Here is a 26,640-nt window from a genome sequence, read left to right as displayed (position 1 = left end):
GATAACTAAAAATGTGAAACTATTTCTATATTGTATTTTAGTTGACCAAATGATACACTCAAGAATCCATTCCCTGATGAGTATAATGTTTTTCATAAAAGAACCAAAGCAGATGTGACCACAGATCATTATTGATATATACTTGAATGTTAGTCACATTTTTGGGCATGACACAGAAATAGAAATGCCAGAATCTACAGGACCGTTTTAATCCCTGCAAACACAGTTGTTCTCATAGTGTTGTGAAGCATGAGAGAGGACTCTTTATGCATTCTCTGTTGTTACTGATGCAGGAGTGTGTTGGGTCTCTGGATATCTCAGAATACAAGATACCCAGAAATATCATGCACAACCAAGTGACAATTTAACAAATTCCCATGGGACATGAAGAACACTCAGAAGATGAAAAGGGGAAAGATAGCTGGACAGTCCTGGAAACTAACCCTGAAGAGCGCAAGACCTCATGTTTGAGCAAGTAGATTGGTGACTGGTCTCTGGTCACTAAAACAGCTTTAGGGAGATAGATCTGGGTTGAGGAATATGGCATTAGCCACTAACAATCTACCAGCATCCTTATGAAAGCAACTCCTCTTCTTATGTCTTTATGTTTTCTCAAATACAGAAAAAAACATACCTCTCAAGGCATAGAAAGTCTAGGGACTCCATGAGGTGAAAACAACCACAGTCATATTGAGAGAATGCTCCTCCAGCCAGTTGTGACCATTCAGTGATTAACACTGAACATAGACTACTCACAATGGAGTTGGGGCATACGATAGGTTTTCTTTGTTGCTCTTTTAAAAGGGAATGCACAGAGAAGAGACTCTGTGTAAAATAACATGCATAAGAGGGACAGTGGATATATGTGACAGTTTTTCTGACTATGATTCTATCTGCTTTTAGGTATACAGGGTGAGGTACAGCTGGTGGAATCTGGAGGTGGCTTGGTTACAGCCTGGAAGGATCCATTAAACTCTCTTGTAAAATTCCTGAATACAATCAGTTATTACTGGAAGCACTGGATTTGTCAAGCCCCAGGGAAGGTGTTAGAATAGGTTAGCAGATATAAAATATGATGGGAGTATAAAAACTGATGCAGAGCCTAGTGAAGAGCTAGATCTAACATCTCCAGAGACAATTCTAAGTGCTTATTGTACGTACAAATGAATTGTCTGAGAAATGAACTGCCATGTATTACACTATGAGAGACACAGATGAAGAAATTGAATTGTGAAATCAGGATACACAACCCTTCACAAGTATGATCAGGGCTAACACGGGAGCAGTGAACACACAGGGAACTCCAGGTCTGCAGAAGTGGAGGAGGATTGTGAATGTAAAAACTGTCATGCAAACAAGTACACTTGCTTAGATAATAACCATGATACTTAGTTTCTCCATTAATCTTTATGGTACATTAAGTAGGTTAGTGTACCCTTAACCTCAATAGAATATGAACTTTTAACGTTTCATAAAATTTATATTAACTTATAATAAAAATACCCTATTTGTATAATCTCCAATTGTAATTCATACTTTCCAGAAAACTCCTTTAGATACACAGCTTCTACTAAGCTTTGAAATAACCAAACATCTAAACAAAGAATGTCCTTAATTTTTATGTATATATTTAAACACAAGATACAGTTTGACCTGAACAAAATGCAAGCCATTAGCAATGTAGATAGGACTCACCTGTGGCCTCCAGGATCTCATCCTGAGGAACCATGGAACCAACAATTAGTTTTTAAAGAACTAATTTGGGGGAAGGGTTTAATAGATTTCCCTGATGATTAAAACAAATGTCATATATTTAAAAATCACCTGTGAGAACCCAGGCCTATGTGTACCTTGAGACCTTGAGAAATAGAGTGATAAATACATCCCAGAGTTTCATATGCTCAGAATAGTTGTTTGGAAGCAGAACTATTAGATATAGTGTAACCAATGATAAATCCTACAATCAGCTCAGTTGTATTCAGCCTTCCATTGTGCCAGAGGTTTGGCAGCTGTACCAGAGGCAGATGCTTGCCCTGTATGCAATAAAGCTGCAGAGAATCTTATAGTGATACAGTAACATACTTGTTGAGCATGTACACCTTCTTTTCTGCGTTGACTAATCCTCAGATAGAAATATGGGTTTAAAGAGGAGAAAATTGTGACACACTGGTGCTGGCATGCAACACATTAACTCATTAGGATGCAGGGAATGCATCTTTCATTCATGACTCACATGGTTTTGTCACCACTTTAGTTAAGTGATTAAAAATGTTCACATTGAATCATTCTAGCGTAAACAAGGAGTAACTGAAGGAATAGAAAAGTAGAAAAGTAGAAAAATGTAGGCAACATGTGTTTCAATTTTTGCTATAAACATCATTTCAATCCATATTTGTCATCTTGCCCAAAGTTAAACTCCAAGTGGATCAAGGACCTACACATAAAACCACATACATTGAATCTATTAGAAGGGAAAGATTCTCCAACTCGTTTGATATTCCAGTGTTGTGAATTCTGTTTTTCTCAATATCATAGTTTTGATTAGATTGTTTGTTTTATGGAGGTTAGCTTCAAAGGTTCTCTACATATTTTGAATATTACCCTCTTTTGTATGTGGGGTCAGTGAAGATTTTCTCTCCCAATTTGTAGGTTGCTGATTTGTCCTATTTAATATGCATATGTATTATATAAGACTTTCAGTTTTATGAGTTGTCATTTATCAATTCTTGATCTTAGAGCCTGCTCCATTTAAGTTCTGTTTAGAAAAATTCTCTCTCTTCCTGTGCCACTTGCCAATGAGACTCACTCTCTTTTCCATTTTCTCTTCTACCAGATTCAGTTTATCTGGTTTTATGTGGAGGTCTTTGATCCAATTGTACTTGAGCTTTGTACAAGGTGACAAATATGGATCAATTTTCATTTTTCTACATACACACTTCTACTTATAGTAGCACCATTTATTGAACGTGCTTTCTGTTTTCCATTGTATATTTATGGCTTCTTGTTGACAGATCTAATGTCCATAAGTGTGTGGTTTTATTTCTGGGTCTTCAATTTGAATCCATTGATAAAGATGTCTGTCTCTGTATCAATACTGCACAGGTTTTTATCAGTTTATCACTGTATTATATTTTGAGGTCAGGAATGGTGATTCCCCCATTAGTAGAACTCACGAATGTTAAGAAGCAAAAAGGCCCAAGTGAAGATTCCCCAATACATCTCTCAATTAGACTCACACTATAAGAATCCAGAGGCAGTGATGGCCTTATTTTAATAACACACTGCAGTCAGTATTTACCCTGCCCAATTATGAAGGCAAGGCTGGATCCTTACATACAAATGGATCTTCTACCTCTAAGTCAAATCCCCTCCTGGATTGTAGGAGGTCACATCTCTCACTGGAGGCTGATCCCTGAAGAAAATGGTGTATAGCCTAAAATGTGAGAGTGTTAAGTCTTCTGAACCTGTTGCCACCCCTTCCTGGTAAGTATTGCCATTTCATAATGTGTCCAGGAGCAGTTTTTAAATGGGTGATTGACAGAATTTAGTCTTCTGTTCTTAAGGTATTTGTCTGATGTGCAGCTTCAAAGAGTCAGGAAAAATATGATGTGGGGGACTGTGAGTGTCACAGAAATATTCCAGTGAACTTCCAGTCCACTCTCACATATTTGGACTTTCAAAGGCATCCAATGGCGTGAACTCAGAAGCTATCAGGTTCCCTGCATTTCTGGTTGGCCTACAGAGGACAGATAGTCAATGTGATATAAAATAAAATTTTATATCTGTGTGAGCCCAGTCATATACCTCCTTGTAGAGGAGCTCTACACCAACATGGGGCAGGCAGCAAACACCAAGTACAAAAAAATCTACTTTTGTGTAGGTAAAAATATTTCTTAGCCAAAACTGTGACACAAGACTCCTGCTGTACAGGAGACACACTGGTCCTAAAAACTATATAATGCTCACAGCACACTAAACTTCTTAAATTATACCCAGATGTATTCAATGGCACAAAAATGGAGAAAAAGCCTGAGAGAAAAGATTTCCAGTGAGAGGGTCCAACTTGCATTCATCTCAAGGTGAGGGTCCAAGAACTGACACTATTTACTGATGCTACAGTGTGCTCAAAGACAGGAGCCTAGCTTGCATGGCTGCCCTGTGAGAATCCCAACAAGCATCTGGCTAAGGCTGATGAAGATACTTACACACAGGCAATGGACAGAAGCTGGGAATCCATGTGGCCAAATTAAGGAAAGTTAGAAGAAGCTGAGAAGGAAACCATAAGAATAATAACAGTCTCAACTTATCTGTCCCACCTGCGAGATATCTCAGACATAGAGCCATCAACAAGGCAACATTCACCAGCTGATATGAGTACCTTTTGATACATATATAGCAGAGCACTGTGTGGTCCTTCCTCTGTGAGAGTAGATGCACCTAACCCTGCAGATACACGAGACCCCAGGGAATGGGGAGATGATGTGGGATGGGGTGATTGGGTACATGCTCTCTGATATGAGGGGGAAGAGGTATTGGTATGAGGAACAGTCAAAGGACTGACCAGCTGGGGGGAAAACACTAGACTGTAAAAAAAAGATTAAAAATAATAAGCATAAAAATTCAAATTAAAAAACAAAAAGAAGAATATATATGGTCTGAAAATAAATCTGTCATATGTTATATGCCATCTTTAACCCAGTGAGAAATAAATCTCTCATGATTTTTGCAATGCTAATTCACAGAAAAATCTTGTCTTAATTTCTTTTCCTGTTGCTGTTATAGAACACAATAACCAAGGAAAATTATCAAACACAATGTTTAATTTGTCTTATATCTTGAGAGAACTGTAGCATGACAGGACTGTATGTTAGCAAGAAGAAAAATGTTAGCTGAGGCAATTCAAGATCATGATATGATCAACAAGTAACAGAGTTAGGGAAATCTGAGAATAGTATAAATCCTTTGAAGTCTCAAGCCTGCCTTCACTGACATATTTGGTCCAACACAAACACCTGCCTAATACTTGTCAAATAGTTTCACCACTGCCTTCAGCTCTCCTCTTTCTTTCTCAGGAACACCTTCCATGAGAAAAATACCCCAAAGTACTGGACTGAATGGCCAGTCCGGACTAAGAAGCTGCCATGTCTTTCCCACAGGATCCTTCTTCAGGATATGTCTGTCCTGGGGCTGCTCCTGTGTTTTGTATGTGCTCCCTGCTGTGTCACAGAGATATTCCAGATAGCTTCCATCCCCCTATAACTTACGTGAAATCTCAATGGCATGAACTCATCAGCTATCAAGGTCTCTGAATTTCTGGTTGACATCCAGTGAGCAGATAGCCATGATGTATAAAATAAAATTTTATATCTGTTTTGGTGTATGTTTATTGTATTGAATGTTTCCACAGGAGTGTATTCTTTCCTAGTTCAGGGAATACCACTACATCATATAAATGACTAAAAAATCTAGATAATACTAGCCCAAAAGCAATTGAAAGAACAAAAGTTATTTTTTATAAAAGAGATGTTAGTCAAAAACAGCATAGCACAGAATCAATGTCTCTCATCACCTGAGCAACAAAACGTAATTTCAGAAGGAGATTTAATCTCATGTATTGCGCTGGTAAGCAGGACAAAATACATGTTCGCATCTGTGGCTATATTGCTAGTTACACAAGATTCCATGTGTGTGGATACTTAGAATGTGAGATAGCAAATATGTAGTTGTTGAGGTCAAGAACTTTTGCTTCAAATAAAATATGTGTTCCTGATTTCATTCACTGAAAGAATGAAATCAGATGTTTTCCAATCACATTGAGAGGGATTTAGAACTTCATTAAACAAGGTCTGATTCTGACCAAGTTTTTTCACAGAGAAGAGATGTACACACTGTAGAGAAGCAAAATCCAGATACTGGGCATGACACTCCAGATTCTGAAGCTTGATCTGGAAATGTGACAGCTTGTGATGCTATTTAAGTTTCATATTTTTTAAAACAAATATGATCTAACTACACATTATTGTCATAATGGTAAATGAACAAAATGATCCTTGCATCTTCTCTGAAGCATTGTCTTCTCACAGATTTCCACCACAGAGCTCGCTATATAGTAAGGGATGATGCAAATAGGAGCTTCCTACTACTCATCAAACACAGTCCAGTGCTGAGCCTCACCCTGGGCAGATGAGATCAGTCCTGGATTCCACCCAGGTCCTCCCATTCAGTGATTAGTACTGAAAACAGACTACTTCATTATAGATTGGGCTTAGGCATGTTATCCTTTGTTGCTCATTTAAAAAGTAATGCACAGAGAAAGAGACACTTGTTTTGTAAGAGGACATGCACAAGAGGGACAGTAGATATATGTGACAGTTTTTGGATGAGAATCATCTCTGTTTTCAGGCATACATGGTTAAGTGGATTTGATAGAATCTGAGACTGGCACAACCTCAAGTGTCCCTTAAACTCTCTTGTGAAGCTGCTGTATTCACCTTCAGTGTTTAGTGGATGCACTGTGTTCACCAAGTTCCAGGGAAGAGGCTAGAGTAATTAGCACATATAAAAATATGACAAGAGTCTAAAAACTATGCAGAGGCTGTGAAGGGCTAATTTTGCCATCTCCAGATACAATTCTAAGAACTTATTGTACCTACACATGAACAGTCTGAGAAAGGAGAACACTGTCATATACGAAATGTGTGATACCTTGTAAGGAAAGTAAATTGTGAGCTCTGGCACAAAACTCTCCACAAGGTGCTTCATGTCCAGCAGGGGGCACTGGCACACAGGGAACTCCAGGTCAATAGAAGTGGAATAGGAATGTGAACTGTAAAATACTCTGTCTAAATGGTCTTTAATTCATTTTCCCTTTTATTTAGATATCTTATTTATTTACATTTCAGATGAAATCCCCTTTCTCCATTTCTGCTCCCTAAAACCCTATATTCCATCCCCCTCCTCTTTTTTGCATTTAAACCATTTTAAGTACATGCAAATATCAGGTCAATATTAGGTTGAGGACAAGCAATACAATAGATATGAATAGTCAAGGAGAAGCAATACAATAAACACAAATATTCAAAAAACAAGCAAGGCAATAAACAAAATTAAATGAACATGTCCATAGTCACTGTTTCTAAGGGCTTATCAGGATGGACAAATTATCTGAGCCAGATTCCCTGCCTTAGCCCAATGTCATTTTCATGTCTAAAGCCTACTTCCTTGTTTCTAGCCTAAAATGAATATTTCTGTCTGAAATTACTTCTTTGTTCTAGCCTAGTATTTAGATTTCTGTCTCAACTTACTTCTTTGTTCTAGCCTAATGTTCAGATTCCTGCCTGAAGCCTACACTCTTGTCCTTGGACTATTGTTGTATCCCTCCCACACTGCCCATTTTCTTGTCCTTGGCCCATGTCAGATTCTTGCCAAGCAACCCAAAAGGCTCTCTGCCTCTCTCCCTTTCTTATTTCATTAACGAGACTGATCCTCTCTTAGGTCATTCTGACAAGAATGCTTCCTTACCCATCATGAAATATGCATTCCATATTTAAGTACAGGATGCATTCTGTTCAGAACAAAATGCAGAACATTTACGAAATCAGATGGAACTCCCCTGTGGGGACCAGGAACTCATCCTGAAGGAAGCATAAAACCAACAATTAGTTTTAAATAAATGGGTAGGAGGGGTTATTAAATTTTGTGATGATTGAAACGCATGCCATGAATTCCATAAACACCTGTGACAAATCCAGGCCTTAGGTGCATTATGAGATCTTCAATAACGGGCCAAAGAATACAACCCCAAGGTATTGTTATGCTCAGAATATTTGTTTGGAAATAGTATTATTGAAGTATAGTATAACTAATTTTAAATTCCTCAATCATCTTAGTTGTATTCTGTACTTCCTTTCTGACAGAGATTCCTCAGTTGTGCAAGACTGAGATCCATCCTCACCCTGTATACATTAAAGCTTAGAGCACATCCTATAGTGATAAGGCAATGTACTTTCTTCTCTGCAAAGACTTAATGGTCAATCCTTACTATGGGTTTAAACATAAGAAACTTGTCATTGACATACTGGTGCTGCATGCAACAGCTTAGCTCCTCAGGATGTAGGAACACATGTCTCTCACTCCTGACCTCACATGATGTTGACACTTCCTTTAGTTATGTGATTAAACAGGTGTTCCCATTTTCACCATTCTAGCATAACCAAAGGGTAACTGAAATAATACAAAAGTAGAAAAATATAGGCAACATGTATCCCAATGTTTTTAGGAATAGAGCAACTACATATTTAGAAGTGTGTGAAAGCTGACTCTTAAAACATTGCCTTTGTGGCTGTCATTAAGGAAATAACCTAGGCCAGGAACATTTCTTTGAACATAGACAAACAAATCTGTCACTTTCCTCACAGATTCATTAGTACCTTTATATTGTCTTTATTTTTCATAAAGCCTCCTGTAGGCATTAGAATAAAGTTCATAAAAGAAGTTCTTCAGAATAAAACTTATTTAGAGTGCTTAACGACACTATTAAACACCTCTCATCTTTAGGGAGAAAAATCAGTGTGAAGATGGGTGATTTCCTGTGAGTGTTGGTATCTCTCTCCTAAAGTTAATGCTAATTCTCCATAATCATTTTAACATTCAATCATTTGTTTTTAGGTAGGTAATTCTTCTGTTAATGTAATTGAGCAGTATCATTGGCATTCACAGTAATACATGTGGGCTTTCCCAAGTATTGTTGCTCAAACAGATTAGTGAATCAATCATGATCCTTGAAAGACACTTAGAGATAAATTTTCAGCACTGATGAAAACGCTTAGAAATCATTTGGAAACATAAATTGTTAGTGAAGGTACAGTGAGCTGTATTTGTTAGTTTCTCAGGTGTAGAAAGTGGTAGGAAAGAATTGGAATTGAGAAAAACAGACTATTAATAGTTGAGCTAATGATCTAACCAGCACTGGATGAAGTGACCTTTCTGACACTGGACTGGTGATAATTAATTTTTTGTATTCATTTTGGCATCAGCTTCCTCATATGACTTAATAAAATTTGCTGATAGAAATGTGCATTATACTTAAATTTGAAATGACTGTTTTTATATAAAAGTTTAGCTGTATGATTCTATAATGTTTGTTAAATAAAACTTAAGAAAAATAATAAAACAACTCCTTTTTTCTTTTAATAAACACAAATTACAGCTTTCCAGTAATAGACACTGACTGAGATGATTACCTTGCTTGTGCACACTTTCGTTGATATCTAACAGGTTGCTCAGTTATGGTTGAATATGTTTTCATAGGAATAATTTGGTTTTTTTATCCTGCAGTATAGAAAATGTTTTTCATGTGAAATTATTGAGAAACATTAAAAAGAAGCAGTCACATAGTAATTTCTATATTGCTTTAAAAATTTGCTGGGATATATAAGCTGTGAAGAAAATCTATTGACTGTGTTTGCTTATTGCAGTTTCCCCATTGGATCTTGCTTAAGTTCTCTTCATCCATTCTGTGTGCATGTTAGTGAGTCTGTGTGTGTCTCCACATGTGTGTTGGTGTGCTTATGTGTGTTTGTGTCCACATTTGTGTGCTTGTGTGTGTGTTGTGATTTGTCCTCCCATTTCTGTTTTGTCATTTTCAAAATACTTTTCCAATTCCCAAGTATTTTTTCCCAATGGCCTCTTTCAGCTCCCAAAGGATTTCTTTGTCATGCTCCAGAAAGCATTCTCCACATTCCCGGCTAATCTCCAAGTACAGGTAGACCCTCAGTTTACACAGAATGTCAAAGCTGCTCTTTGAGACAATTGGTGTAGGACATGCAGGTGTCTAAAGAACCAGCTGGGCTTTTCTGCAAGTTCTTGTGGGCCTGGAGACCTGAAGGGTATAGAATGAAAGGAAACTGGGCCACTGAGTGTTTTAACAAAGTCACAGATATACTGATAGTAACTATGTGATGGTAACAATCAGCCTTATGTGATTGGTTGGAAGAGCAGCCTTCGAAGACCTAAAAGCTAAATTCATTGATCAAAAACTATCAGATATCACTCCTCTTTATATAACATTTTTTAAATTTTTTGAGGATAAATCCTTGAACATTATGCCTAATATACTCTACAACTAGATATATATCCTCAAGACAATATAACCAAATTAAAAAATGGAATATAGAGCTAAACAAAGAATTCTCAACAAAGGAAACTGTAATGTCCAAGAAACACTTAAAGAAATGTTTTACATCCCTTAGTGATCAGGGTAATGCAAATCAAATCAACCTTCAGATTCTACTTTACACCAATCAGAATGGCTAAGATCAAAAATGCAAGAGACAGCATATTATGGAAAGGCTGTGGAAATTTGTGAACACTCTTCCATAGCTGGTGGGATTGCAAACTCTTGAAATCAACCTTGTGTTTCATCAAAAATGGGAAAGAATTCTTTCTAAAACTCAGCTATACTACATCACATTATTACAAGGACACATATTCCATTATGTTCTTAGCAGCCTTATTCATAATAGCCAGAAACTGGAAGCAACCTGAATGTCTCTCAGTTGAAGAATAGGCAGAGAAAATGTATTTCCTTTACACTGTGAAGTACTGGTCAGCTATTAAATATAATGACATCATGAATGTTGCTGGCAAATGTATGGAACTAGAAAATACATCCTGAGTGATGTAACCCAAACCCAAAATGAAGTGAATCAGTGGTCACTGAAATGTGCAGTATTAGCCAAAAATCCAGACCTGCCCCACAGTCTTAATATTTGGCAAAAAGATACCCTTAAATATTTCTACCAGGCCTGCTCTTATGTTTGCCACAAGAAGTCACCTATGGTTGTGGCACTCAAGTACCAATGTCAAAAAATCTGAAAGGCATATTTTTATGCATAATCTAAAAATTATTAGAAAATTACGAATTCTATAATATCATCTTCTCCAAATCCATGTCCATGGGTGACTTTAAGGCTCGCAAAGAATGTGCATGATGCCATCATAGTTTTTTGACTATAATAGTGGAAGCATTGTGATGCTTCTGGGTATGTTCATACAGCAGGGGGTGCCAAATTTCCATGGTTTCATTTATATCATTGAGCAGGTACATAGAACACCAGAAAGCACTTTCTATGAGGCTGGCCTTCCTCTTCCTTCCCAGTATGCAGAACAAACTGCCAATGTAACTAACAATTGTTGACTTCCTTGGTCAAACAGCATTTGTGCTATTTAGAACATGGAAAGTGCAGTCAAAAGTCTGGCCTGAGTGTACAGCACAGTTATACTAATTTCATCTAATGCCTCTCTCATTCCCAGAATTTTGCTCTGCCTCCCATTGTCTATCTTTAATTCACACCATCTGGACTAGAATACAATCCTCATTAACAACATTGTATCACTTTAAGTCAAATACAAAACACTTTAATATCAGCTTTGTTCATAATCCTGTTCTGATCATAGTATGCTACTTTACACTGTACTGTTACTTTTTATGTCTCATCATAAACACTGATTGGGAAGTATTAAATGTGGAAAGTAAACAGAATTAGATTCCATTTATGCATAGTCCTCATTAAGATTGGAGTATAAAAGAGAAGAAATAATATTAAAATGAGAAACATTTTTTATGAGATTTCTAAATACACAGATATATGCTGCAGTTTCATGCCAGAGTATCAAGTTTTCAGTTTTAAAAACTGCATGAAACCTATCCAGAATTTTTATGTGTTTGTGATTTTTCACATATCTTGATCTAATTTTAAATTATTCTTTCTTTCAAATTCTTATAATTTTAATTATGTGTCTGAGTTTTTGTGTAGGTATTTTCACATGTGTGTAGATGCCTAAGGGGATTGAAGGGAGTGGCTACCTAGGAGAGGAGTTATAGGTAGTTGTGAGCTACCTAAGTTAAGTGTAGAAATAAAACAAAGGTCCTATGAAAGGTAGTACATGTGGCTTAGCCATTGATCCATCTCCTGAGATCTCTCAACTAATTTATTACATCTGCTTCCCCTTTTTTACTATAATGATTTTGTTTTATATTAATATAAGTACTTTATTTCCAGAAAGCTCTCCATTACCCCATTGTACTTTCTGAATGTTTTAACATTTCCTCATGGACTTATGTAACTGAAACACACATTTCATAATTTTTAAAAAAGAAATATATTTTAATTCTTCAAAATTCATCAGGAAAGTTTAGGTACAGGAGTACAGAGGACCATAAAATTCAGGACCAGAATCTGATGAGACTATGTGGTCAAGAAAGAACCTAGTACAAAAGTCTTAGTATGCAGAGGGCAGTGTCCACTGGAAAGGATGACATCACTGAGTCTGAGCACAGAGCAGGATGGCTACCTAATGTGTAGTTGCCATAGGCCACTTTATCATGTTACATGTATAAGGCTCAGGATTAAGCAGTGAAACTCTGTTGTGTATGAGCGAGAACTTCAGGATGAGAACCCAAATGAAGTAGAGGACTTATAGGACAACATAATCACCATGAACTTCTGAACAGCAGATACTATAATGCATAGGCCCAGGTACCTAGAGTCAGGGAAACTTGCATATCTAATTGTGTATCCAGTTTAGTTAAATAAGACTTAGGGAGGCCAGTCATATGCAAATCTTTAGAAGACTTTAGAGTAGAAATCTGCAGCTCACCTCACATACCAGCAAGGGAGTGCCCAGTTAGTTTCAAGAAAGCACTGAACCCTGTTTTAGACATCATGGGTTGGGTTTGGAATTTGCTATTCCTGATGGTGCAGCCCAAAGTAAGGACATCAGAAACGAATGCTCCAATGGGAAATGAGTCAGTTCCATAAATCTTCACCTCCCTGCATTCTCTCCACAGGTGCCCAAGCAGAGATCCAGTTGGTGCAGTCTGGCCCTGAGCTGAAAAAAGCCTGGAGAGACAGTGAAGATCTCCTGCAAGGCTTCTGGGTATAGCTTCACAAGCTATTCAATGCACTGGGTGAAACAGGCTCCAGGAAGAGGCTTGAAGTGGATGGGCTGGATCAACACCGACACTGGGAAGCCAACATATGCTGATGACTTCAAAGCACGGTTTGCCTTCTCTTTGGAAACCTCTGCCAACACTGCATATATGCAGATCAACAACCTCAAAACTGAGGACACAGCTACATATTTCTGTGCAAGGCACAGTGTGAAAACCACATCCTGAGGATGGCAGAAACTATGAGGGGAAGGTGGTTAAGCTGGGCCTACAGAAAAAACAGAGAAAATCTTCTCTTTTTATTTTTTGCTACAATTAAGAAATCACTGATGATAGAAAATTGATATATGGTCAACCACAGAATGTTCTCAGAGGATTTGGACAGACCAGCTTCATAAAAGGGAGGAGGACAATTTCATTGCATCTTTAAATTGGTATATGAATACTGTTAATATGACAAATATCAATATACATTTACTAAACTATTAACAAACAATTCTGAAAATCTTCTATAAAAAACAGTACTATCAGACTCTATTATGCTCTCAGAAAAGATGAAAAATTCAGGTTTCAACAGGCTTATAACAGATTGTGAAAAGACAGTGAACACAGGTATGGTAGGAAAAGTTGGCCTATAAGCAGATACTGTAGACAACTGATGTCCACAGACAATCCTTCCGGGTTTAGTTCTGTTTACTTGCCTCACGACAAATATAAGTATTTGCAAATAAATAAGACACATTTCCTAAGAAGTATATAATTGCAGGTGATCACTGGTATTTCACAGTTAAGGAAGAACAACATTGGCTAGTCAGATCACACAGTGTTCTCAGGGACTAGACCACCAACCAAGGAATGTACAGGGAGGGATCCATGGCTCCAGATGCATATGTAGCAGAGGATAGCCTTGTCTAACATCAGTGGGAGGAAAGGCCTTTAGTTCTGAGGAGGTATGATATCTCAACATAGGTGGATTCTGTAGCAATGAGGCAGGAGGGTGGGTGGCTGGAGGACCATATCATAGAGGCAAAGTGTTGGGGACACAGGGCAGATGTGGGAGGGGGATTTTATGTAGGGGTGACCAGGATGTGTGAAGTCATTTAAGATGTAAATGATTAATAAATAAATTATTAATAAAAATGCAAAAACAAAAAAGTATTTGCAGAAATTATTACTGGGTACAATTTTAAGAAAAAAGTTAAGATGTAAAAGTTTTGCAGCAGAAAAAGCTAATTTTCAGTCTTCTATCTGAATTTTCAGTTTTTGCAGATTAGACCCAGTTGTTATGTTTCAAGTTCTTAGTACTCAGCCAGGGCTTCATTCATATTAACTGTACACATTCATTTTTAACCTTAATGATTATGAATTTCTTTCTAGTTTTCATATCCATGTGAGTTTATTAAATTGTAAAATTCCATCTTGATATTGTTAATTGTGTTTTACTTTTAGTCCAAGTCACAAGTTTAGTGTTTGACTCCTGAGAAGCCTGTTTTGTTTTGAAATTTTACAAAACACAGAATTATGAATTCTTTGTCTAGTTTCAGTCTTCTATTGGGCCTTGGATGAGGTAACTCCATTTAACCTTTAATCATGTAGGACACAGGTAGAAGGCGTGATTAACAAGTCTTCACCTCCAGAGATTTAAATATTAATGAATTATCTAAAGGCCAGGGGCGTAGCTAATTAAGTTATTCCCATCTCTATGCCCCCCTCCCTATAAAAATCAGGTTCCGCTGGCTTTTGGCCTGGAATCTCATACCATCTATATCCATTCATCATGCCAGGAACAATAAAAGCTTTGGGAAACTCCACATGTTGCCTGGGCCTGTCGCTGCCAGATTGCCAGATTCTGGAACCCCAAATCTCAGCTGCCTCCTCCACTGCCTCCTGTGCGCACAGCGTCTACTTTAATGTAGGACCTCCGCTGGTAGTGTGGAAAGCCCGCCTGAGACGCCACCGGACTCTCCCCCTGCCCGTGAGGTTTTTTTTCCCTACATTCTATATATTGTTTTATTTTTTTTGTAGAAAACTGCTGAAATATTGCATTTCATTTTCAACACCCCCCACCACGTGACTACATTGTAATTTGAGAAAAATGTGGTCATAAAATCTGCTTTCTCAATCTGATGGAACTTATTTCCCCAAGGGAAAATTTCTGCTAAAGTTATTTCATTGTTCTTGCAAAACATTCAGTATTTATCTTGATGGCCAATGATCATTAGCATTCTCCCTGTGTTATAGTGAGAGATGTTTCAATTGTGTTTTTATTTGTTGTTTAATTTATTTACATTTCAAATGTCATCCCTCTTTCAAGTTCCACTCCTCAAAACCTGCATCCTATTTTCCTGTTCCTTGCTTCTATGAGGATGCTCCCCACCCACACACTTCCACTTCACTATCTTAGCATTCCTCTAAACTTGGGTATTGAGGCTCCACAGGACAAAGGGCCTCTTCTCCCATTGATACCAGATAAGACAATTCTCTGTTACAAATACAGCTGGAGACATGGGCCTTTTCATATGTGCACTTGGTTTAGTCCCTGGTAGTTCTGGGAGGAGAGGAGTCAGTTTGTTGATATTGTTGATTTTCCTATGGGTTTGCAAAACTGTTCAGCTTCTTCAGTCCTTCCTCTAACTCCTGCACTGGAGTACCTGTGCTCAGTTCCATGGTTGGCTGCCAACATTCACATCTGTATTGGTCAGGCTCTGGCACAGCCTCTCAGGGAACAGCTATACCAGACTCCCATCAACAAGCATGTCTTGGCATCAACAATAGTTTCTGGGTTTAGTGGCTGAAGATAGCATGGATCCCTTAGTGTGACATTCTCTGGATGTCCTTTCCTTCAGTCTCTCTTCTTTGTTCCTGCATTTCCTTAAGACAGGAACAATTCCGGGTTACTGCTTTTGAGATGTGTATGTAATTCCATCCCTCTAACAGGGGCTGTGACTAATCTCTGGATATGGTCTCTATAGGTTCTCTCTCTACTCTGTTGGGTGTTTCTGCTAATGTCATATAAGTTGGATCCTGGAAGCTTTTTGCTTTCTTGGCATCTGGGACTTTCTGGTGGCTACCCACAGTTCCCCATCCCCCATTGCTAAGAAGCTTCTGGAAGGCAAAGGACACTGTAAAGAGGACAAACTAGCAACCTACAGATTGGGAAAAGATCTTTAGCAAGGCTATATCTGATAGGCAGCTAATGTCTTATGGAGCCACCCTTCTTCTCATCTTCTTCTAGACTTTGCTTAATTCAACCTCAATGCGTCCCTGCTTCAACTGAAGTGTTTGGATGTCAATATCTACTTCTGTCTAAGTCAGCTGTGTGTTTGGCCTCTTGGAGGACAGCCATGCTAGGCTCTTGTCTATATGCACACCATAACATCAGTAATAGGGTCAGGCTTTGGAGAGCCTCCTTGAGATGGATCCCAAATTGTGCCGGTCACTGAACTTCACTTCCCTCAATCTCAACTCCATTTTTTGTCCCTTCAGTTCTTTTAGACAGTAACAATTCTGTGTCAGGTTTTCTGACTGTTAGACAGCAACCCCATCCCTTCACTTTCTAATGGAGTTGGACCTTACAAGTTCCTTCTCCTAACTATTAGGTATTTTATTTAAGGTTCCTCTGCTGTATGCTTTGGGCACCTTGGAACTGCTGTTATATGTTGTTCCCAGAGTCTCTCATATATCAAGTGTCTGGTACATTCTAGAAGGTTCCTCAATCACCCACCCCATGAAATGCATATTTCTATTCATTTTTCTGGCCATCCAGGCTTCTGTTCTATCTGCTCCCCCAAACCTAATCAAGTTCCTCCTTTCCCCTCCCTCTCTCTCTCTTGTCAAGTACAAAGCAAATAAATTTTCTGATGAGTATAGAAATGACTGTTCTGGAGCAGAAGATGCCATAGAAGCTTCATGAAACTTGATGTAGATCTTTCCATTATGAGACTCAGGACATACTTAAGTGGGATTCTCTGGTAGGACAGTGTTTTGGAATCAGTGAGTACTAAGAGGGACGTATGGCCAGAGTCAATGTCATATAATAGCAAACAGGTCTCAAATTTCCATCTTCTCTCTAAGGACTATTCACATCAAGGCTCATATCAGAATCAACTGTACTTTTTACATATATTTTCTTACTCAGTGATTTCAATCATCCATTCTCAAGTTAGCCTCTATTCAAATATCAAATGCATCTTCTGACTTGAGGTTTAAGTATAGGGTTCAGATGTTAACAGGATTATCACTTATTGCTCAGCAGTGTTTCTGACATAGTCTTGGGGAAGTACTAGTGGTATGTACTCAGTATGTATTATTTAGAATTCTTCTGCTCTTCTTTATAGTTAAATTTTTTCTGAGAAAAAAACAAGTATATGTGACTATTCTGGTGGTAAGAATGTCATTTTTTTCTGTGGAGAGTGGACAGCATTTGATCTTCAATTTCTGGACTAACAATTGACCATAAATGTCAGGGAGATTTATTAATGGTGCATTCTCTTGTCCTGTCAGTTTTAGGGAAACTGTGTCTAATTCTCTCTTATCTATTGTGTATGTAATTATTCTTTACTGCAGTCAACATTAGACTTGTCCAGAACGCACTTTGTCCTATAGGCCTTTGTCTTTCAGGTACCAATTGTTGTTGCTCTTTTCATGAATACCTCAACTTAGTATAAAGTAAAAATAATTGCTTACTTACAGTACACCACCTTTACTTTATTTTGAGTAGAGTGTAAGTCTTGCTGTTAAATAATGACTTCTGTGAGAACAACCTTCTTTTTCAAAATTCATGCAAAACTGTTTAGTTTTATATGTGAAATTTCAACCAGGTAAACTATTCATCTGCTTATCATAAATAACTTCTTTAGGGTCTGCCTGGTTGATATTGAATTAGAAAAGTGCAGGTCTTTATAGCACTAATTGTCATCCTTGTGTAGAGTTCTTGTTTGTTCTTTGGATCCTCTATGAACTTTGTTTCAGAATCACATGGTTAAGCAACATAGCATTGATCATTATATATGGGATTAGGAAGCAACACTTCATGGTTGGAAGGTACTTCATCCTTTAGGCATCTCTGCTATTTGTTGCTGTGTTGTTAAAAATACCTACATAATATAAGATTGTCTTTGGTATATACTGCATCAACACAACAGAAGTAAATATAGTGTTTACAGTGAGCACAGTTAAAATTTTCTCACAGACCCAGAGCACCACCAACAGAGCATGAGTACACTCACTTCAGGAGCAGGTGCAGACATATGTGGCCTTTAGTCTTATCTCTCTGAGGTTCCCCATTTCTTGAATTCTCAGTAATCATATTTACATTTATTATCTTTAGTAATATGTGATATCTTCATAGAGTTTAGGGTTTTTTTGGGGGGGAAACTTCTTTTAAAATTTGGGATAAATTCTTACAGAAACAAAAAAAAATTCTATGATTGAGGAGAAGAAATGATTTGCCTCAGTGATAGAAACACAAGAGTGAGGAGGTTCATAGGAACTGGTGATTCTGTTCTGTTTAGGGTCAGGCCAAAGTCTCGTTATGTTTACCTGCTTTCCACAGGGTTTGAGGATCAATGGAACCATGATGGAGATGAAAGCAGCAGGCTCAGAAGCCTATAATCACTCTATGTTCGCAAATCGACTCTTCTCCATAGGTCATGAGACTCATGATCTGACATGATGTTACATTTTAACTAACTTTTTACTCTACTGCATTCATCATCAACCAGAAGGTTCACATTTCTAAACCTCCCATTCTGAATTTCAGATTAAAACACTTGTCTAGAACAATAGGTCTGGCTGCAGATGTGGCCTTCATATTGGCTTGGAGAAGGGGTTGGGAGGCCAATAAAGCTGCTAGGGAGAAGCTTCATGTTTCCACTGAATCCTGCAAAACTTATTTCAATGACTGTGGGGGAATTAGAATGACTTAGGTCCAGAGCATAGTTAACATTTCATCTTTCATCATCTTTTACCCTATTATTAGACATTCCCTGAGAAACTCTGTCTAATCTAAAATTCCATGACTAACAAGCCATACTGCTTTAGAATTAGTTTATCATAACACTAGTTTAAATGTCTTTTTGCCCATGCATCTCAAGATAGGCCAGTAATTGTTTGTCACTATTTAGGTCTCTGCTCCATTTTGGTTCTTGCACTTCTTAAAGGCAGGACAAATTTTGGATTGAAGGTTTTGTGGGTATTTTAGTATCTTTACCCACTTCTGTGAATCTTGCCAGGTTATAGAAGTATCCACTTAGGCTCAACATCCCTCACTGCTAGGGATCTAATCTATACTTAGCCTGAGAGACCCTGACACTATTAATGATACAGTTACATTGGCAAACAGGAGCCTAGTATAACTGTCTTCTGAGAGGCTCCATTAAGCAGCTGACCAAGCCAGATGCAGAAACCCACAACCAAACATTACACTTAGCTTAGGAAGACTAATGGAAGAGATTTCTGGAAGGATTAAAGAACACAGAGGGGATAGGGACTCCACAAGAAGACCAAAAGTGTCAAGTAACCTGGACCATCAAGAGCTACCTAAGCCCCACACACACACACATATATGTATCATATGTACAAATTGGTCTTCCAATAGATCCCCCAGATACTGGAGTGGGGGCCTATGATGCCTGTCTAGTGGATCCTGTTACACTAATTAGTCTACCTTGTCTATTCTTCGTGGAAGAGAAGGTTTCTATTCTTGCAGTGACTTGAAGTGCCAGGTTGGGTTGGTACCCAGGGCCATACTCTCCTTCTCATAAGAAAAGGGGGTCGGGGATGAGAAGAGAAGCACTATCAGCAGGTCTGAGATGAAAAGTGAAGCTTCCAACGGGGTATAAACTCAACTAAACAAACAAACAATCAATTGGAGAAACCAAATCAAGTGTCCTTGCACAATATCCAAGACCTATAGCTGAGCTCTTCCCACTTGGCTTTTAAAAAATTCTTATTTAAACTAATGTATTTGAAAAAGTCTTTAATATAAATATTCCATCTATAACTATTAAGTAATCATTTAACTGTAAATATTTTAAAATATGACTTGTATGGAAAATTAAATCTGTATGCAAAAGCTATCATGCCCAATATTTGACCTTCAGATTAAACTACTTTTTTCACTTTTGAAGAAAGACTTGTGCTGATTTATTGACAGAGATATACTCACTTCCAGTGAAAATTTCCAATCTGTGTATAAGACTTAAAAGTTAAATTTTAACAAGGACTTAGAAATCACATGTCTGTTCATACTATTATGAGATCACATTCATCATCTATGGTCTTGAGAGTTGAGCATAAGTGTCATGAGCTCTTGGGGACACTGTCTAAGTGTGATCTGACACACTTTTATGTGTCTCTACAATGCCACACCTGACATAGAAATGAATCCTATTTAATAAGGATCCTGCCCAAGTGTCCATCATCGCCAACGTATCTGTGTAAGGCTGTGAATTTCTTGCAAGATATATTTATTTATTCTATTTTAACGAATCATCTTTTATGCTTTGACTCAAATCAGCCAAATCAGACAAATGTAAATGTAAAAGTAAATCTTCTAAAATGATGGGATGTTCTATGTTCTTATTCAGCAGCAGGTATCTATATAGAGACTACAAATGATTCATTATTTAAATACACTGATATGGGGCCTACTAACTGACTATAACTTAAGAGCAGAAGTTTTGAAAAAGGCAGTTTATGCCCTTCACTAGAATGTATTACATGTTAGTTGTAACTCCATTATTCAGGATTCATACTCTAGGAATGAAAGAGTGGGAATTGGAGTAGTACCACTTACCGACACCTGGGTGTATCCAACAGCCAAAGATTTACTTCCCTTTTCTATGACCCTGTGTTCTGTGGCCACTGCAATTCTTCCTTTAATAGGAGAGAACTCTTTAATCAGGAAAGATAAAAACAATTTCACTGACCTGAAGCTATGATAATTTTATAGATCACTGGAGGGTTCTTGATGCTCCTTGATTCATCAAATTAGGATAGAATTCTATATAGGAGATTGTTTGCTAAAAATAGTGCTTCCCTGATTTACAATAACCTACTACTGTTGATCTGATTAGATCTCTATTCACATCTAATGTCTACTTCTCCTTTATCAGCAGAAAAAGCATTCTATTGATAGCAAGGCTGCAACACTGTCACTGTGAAGACTATGGATCAGATAGAACCAGGTGAATATGAAATCTTCAGAGGACAGTGTATAGGTCATTGTATGTAGAGAGGACTATGGTCTGATGAGACATGTCTCTAGACTTATATTGGGTTATGTAATGAACAGAATTGGAACAGAAATTCCTGTTTAAAGTTGATGGCTCAGTTCATTGCTATTTTCCAGGAAGATTAATGGCATTTGAAGCCAAATTGCTGCCTCACATTTGGTCACTCTTTGAACATTATTGAGACACTTTTGTGAAGAATGAAATTTGATAAATGTATTATTATGTGTATAGATAACCACTATGGCCCCAGATGAACTGACTATGAATATTTACTCCTTGCATATTAAAATCCTGAGCTACTGACTAAGATATTTTGAGCTCTCAGAAACACTAACTAGATTGTAGCCTTCTACCTTGGGAAGTTAAACTGAGACTTCCAGTTTGCCCTGACACACTTACTTATAGGAATTTTCAACATGCATATTAATAGTGGTACAACCAAGAGTTAAGCACACGAGAGAAGAATCCTGAGGATCTGGTGTAAAAAGGAAGATAGAAATGAAATTCCTCACTCAGTTCAGGAAAACTTTCACCTGAAACAAAGTCACAGGAGACCATCCTCTATTGCGTTAAATTTTTCCTACAGCATAGAAAGAAAAATTGACACCATTTAGTACACTAAGTTCTTTCAATCTAAGTCACTTTCCTAGGAATGCTTCATCCATACGAACTTAGTCACCAGGAGCACTTCTTCACTATTGAGAGAATTAATCAATCAATCAATAAAAAATTAAGTTTATACACACCATTTCCCATTAATGATAATAAAGTATGCTTGTCCAGTGACTCAGGTCTCAAGCAAGGTGGAAGTACATCTTCTGGAGGACAGTATTGATGGGAGTACAATCACCATCATGAATCTAAAGCCCTGACAGAGTTGTACTGTATTCTGGAGCTCTTATAAAATAAATAAGTATTTCATTTGATGCAATTAATATAATATTATATATAATTATATATAATAGGAATAAAGGTATTTATTTAATAATATAATATATAATTAAAATATATTTATAATTAATGATATAATGCAAAACCACACAAACACATACCCACAGAAACATACATACACACATATATGTAAAAATCCCTGCTCTTTTAAGATTTTCTAGTTTAATTGAATAGTTATTATTTATTTATTAATTATTTTATTTATTTACATCAAAATATTGTTCCCCCTTTGTTCTCAACAGTTCCAGAGTCCTGTTCCCTCTTCAGCTCTTCTGAGTGAATGCCCTTTTTGTTATATTCCCAACCTGGGGCATTAAATCTGTACAGGATTAGGTGGATCCATTTCCACTGAAGCCAAGCAAGTCAGCCTTCTGCTATATATGTGCCTGGTGCTTTAGACCATCCAGTGTATGCTCTTTGATTTGTGACTCAGTCCCTGGAAACACAAAGGGGTCCAGGTTTGTTGACATTGTTTGTCTTTCTATGGGGTGACCTTTTCTGTCAGTTCCTTCAATCTGTCCCCTTACTCGTCCATAGTAGTTCCTGTCCTCTGAACAATTCTTCTCTTTGAGTATCTGCATTCTTTCACCTCATCAGCTGGTAGAGCTTCTCAGAGGACAGCCATGCTAAACTCTTGTCTGCAAGCTCAACATAGCATTAGTAATAGTGTAAAGGATTGGTGCCACCCATTATAGACCCAAAGTTGGGCAAGTCACTGGTCACACATTTCTTCAGTCTCTCCTCCATTTTTTATTTCTGCATTTCTTTTAGACATGGGAAATTTGGGATAAAAACAGGTTTGTAGGTGGATTGGAGTCTCATTCCTCTACTAGGGCTCCTGTCTGGCTACTGGAGGTGGTCTCATGTTGGTTCTGTATTCCCATTGATAGGAATTTAGACTAAGGTCATCCACATTGAGTTATGGGAGCCTGCCTATCAACACAAGTTTGTAAAGTATGTCCTTAATGATTTATAAATTCTTTTAAAGGTTTTTTATTTTATTGTATATATTTTAATATAAATTTATCTACATGATAAATACAATTATAATTTAAATTATCTATATTATTATAAAATATTATTTGAATTTAATATATCTAGACTGTAATGTCAACATAAAGCATTATGCAATGCAACTTTTATATAATATGACACAATGTACTTTTCAAGGGTAGACACTAACATACATGGATATAGGGATGAATACCAACTGATTGTATATCTGGGGCAAATCCTAAAGCAGAAATTCCAAGATATGTTCTTTTTCACTTTTTTATTGGGTATTTTATTTATTTACATTTCAAGTCTTATCTCCCTTCCAAGTTTCCCTTCCACAAATTACCATACCTTCCCACAAGCTTGCTTCTTTGAGGGTACTACCCCACCAGTCAACTGATTCCTGCCTTAGCACACTAGAATTTCCCTACCCTGGGGCATTAAGCCTCTACAGGATCAAGATGCTCCCTTCCCAGTGATGCCAGATAAAGTAATCCTCTGCTACATATACAACTGGAACTATTGGTCCCCCCATGTGTACTCTTTGGTTGGTGGTTTAGTTCCTGGAGCTTTGGGGATATGGCTGGTAGATATTGGTTTTTTTTCCTATGGGGTTGCAAACATTTTCAGTTCCTTCATTCATTGTTCTAACTTTCCAATTGGGGTCCCCATGCTCAGTCTAACATTTTACTGTGTGCATCCACATCTGTATTAGTCAGGATCTGGAAGAGTCTCTCTAGGGGACAGCTATACCAGACTCCTATCATCAACTGCTTCTTGGCATCAGCAAGTAATGTCTTTGTTTAGTGTCTTCCTGATGGGATGGATCCCTAGATGGGGTAGTATTCCAGATGGCCTTTTCTTCAGACTTTGCTCCACTCATTGTCCCTGCATTTCCTCTTGAAATGATGAATTCTACATTAATATTTTTGAGGTGGAGTGGATGTCTATATCCTTCAACCCTGGGCCATGCATCTCCTCTAGATTAGGTATTCCAGGTTCTCTCTCCTGATTCTTGTGTATTTTGGCTAATGTCCCCCATGTTGTGTTCTAGGAAACTAGTAGGGATTCTTGGCATCTGAGACTTTCAATGGCCAACCACAATTTCCCCTCCCTTACTACTACACAATTCCTTACACATTCCTAACCCTCTGTACTTCCCCCCTAATCTCCTCACTTACCTGAACCATCCCTCCTTTTCCCTCTCCTTCCTTTCTCCTTCTTAGGTCCCTCTCACCACACTTTGTATAAATCTATCCCATTTTCTGAAACATTTCTCTGTTGAGGAACATCTTGATTTTTCCAGCTTCTGGCTATTATAAATAAGGCTGCTATGAACATAGTTGAGCATGTGGTCCTTGTTATGTGGTAGAACACCTTTTGGGTATATGCCCTGGAGTGAAGAGCTGGGTCTTTGGGTAGAAATGTTTTGAATTTTCTCAGGAGCTGCCAGATTGATTTCCAGAGTGGTTTTAAACAGCTTGCAGTTCCACCAGCAATGGAATAGTGTTCTGCTTTCTCCACATCCTTGCCAGCATCTTCTGTCACATGAATTTTTGATCTTAGCTCTTCTGATTGGTGTGAAATGGAATCTCAGAGTTGGTTGATTTGCATTTCCCTGATGACTAAGGATATTGTACTTTTCTTAAGTGCTTTTCACCATTCAAACAGTTTTCATGTTGAGAATTCTCTGTTTAACACTGTACACAATTATTCACAGGGTTATTTGGTTTTCTGGTGTATAACTTCTTGAGTAATTTGTACATTTTGGATGCATCAGATATAAGGTTGGTAAAGATCTTTTCCCAATCTGTAGGTTTGCCCATTTTGATATTGGTACAGTAAGAGGGAGTTAGACCAATGAAATAGAATTGAAGACCTAGAAATTAACTCACATATTTTGTTCTCTCAATCTTTGACAACAGAGCCAAAACCATTCAGTAAAAACATGACAGCATTTTCAACAAATTGTTGGTGGTTCAATTGGTGGTTGGCATATACATGAAAGGAAATTGATCCATTTTTATCTTGTTGTACAAAGCTCAAGTCCAAGTGGATTATGGGACTCCACATAAAGCCATTTAAAATGAATGTAATAAAATCATAAGTGGGAACAAACGCTAAACACATAGGTACAGGTTAAATTTTTCTAAATATTTCCACCAATGGCTTATGCTCTAATATCAACAGTGACAAATGAGATCTCAGAAACTGAAAATCATCTGTGAGGCAAGGGATACTGTAAAGAATACAAAGGACAATCTACAGATTGGGAAAAGTTCTTCACTATCTCTACATCCGATAGCGGGATAATGCCCAAAATATATAAAGAACTGAAGAAGTTAGATTCAAATAACAATAACAACAAATTCAAAAAACAAAAAGTCCAAAAAACAAATTAAAAAAAAACAACAAAAAAGTTCCAAACCAAAACAAACCAACAGTCTCCCCCCTCCCCCCCAAAAAACTTCAATAACCCAATTAAAAATGGTGTAAAGGGCTAAACTGAATTCTTAACTAAGAAATCTTGAATGGCCGAGGAGCACTGAAGGATATGTTCAACATCCTTAGTCACCAGAGAAATGCAAATCAAAATAACCCTGAGATGCTATGTTCAACCAATCAGAATAGCTATTCTGATTATACGTAATCTCAAGTGACAGTTCATTGTAGTAAGGTGTTGAGAAATGGAAACTCCTCCATTGTTGGTGGGATAAACAAACTGCTACACCAGTCTAGAAAACATCTGTTGGATACTCCGATATTAAGTTACAGAGACCCTTCCAGAAAAGCACAAAAATTAGGATTGCAGAATCCTGATATGCAATAACTTACTCAGGTATTAAGAGCAAATGTCACAATATGGAATGTGTTCCTTTGCATTATGGCTTTGATATTTTGTGATCATAGTGATAATTTGTGCTATGGTTTTCCTTAATTTCTATCTAACTACAAATTTATGTGTCAGGAATTTCAAGTTGAAACACATTTTGTATGACTGGGAAAATAGTCCTGCAACACTTGGAGATTCAAAACAGCTTGAACACGATAAACATGTAATGGAAATCATTATCACTGCAAGATATTTCTGCTTTCTCTCCAAAATTGAAACCTACTTTACTACTAAAATACAAAAAAGTATCAATAATACATAAAATATAATAAAATATTAATTCTTCAGGGCTAGAAAATTGATGAACAAGTATTAAATAAAGTTATGATTCCACAGGTTGACTTTCCTGTATGGATGGACTCCAATACAACATGTCTCAGAACTACACATGTACTAGTTGGTCATGGACACAAGTCAGAGCCTTGGTCTTATATACGTAAGCATAGCTCCTTGTCATCATATCACAAGAGCAACCACTCAAGTGAGCCCTGCACTAAGAAGGGCGTAAAGGATCAAGAGCCTTGTTGCTAAGACAGATAGACTGAATGAAATGGTGACTTATAACAGGAGTAATAGATTCGATCCTGATGATATGACAGGTAAAAGCTGAC

At 37.5% G+C, this 26,640-nt stretch overlaps 1 gene segment (V, D, J or C); it reads right to left on the bottom strand.

Moving 5' to 3' along the window:
- The window catches only part of LOC143436697 (Ig gamma-2C chain C region-like), an 891,501-nt gene that overhangs the window by 864,047 nt on the left and 814 nt on the right, over positions 1-26,640 (bottom strand).

The sequence above is a fragment of the Arvicanthis niloticus genome, chromosome 23, assembly GCF_011762505.2.
Source record: "Arvicanthis niloticus isolate mArvNil1 chromosome 23, mArvNil1.pat.X, whole genome shotgun sequence".
Taxonomy (NCBI): domain Eukaryota; kingdom Metazoa; phylum Chordata; class Mammalia; order Rodentia; family Muridae; genus Arvicanthis; species Arvicanthis niloticus.
The sequence above is the reverse complement of the archived record's forward strand: the minus strand, read 5'-3'. Positions and strand labels throughout refer to the sequence as shown.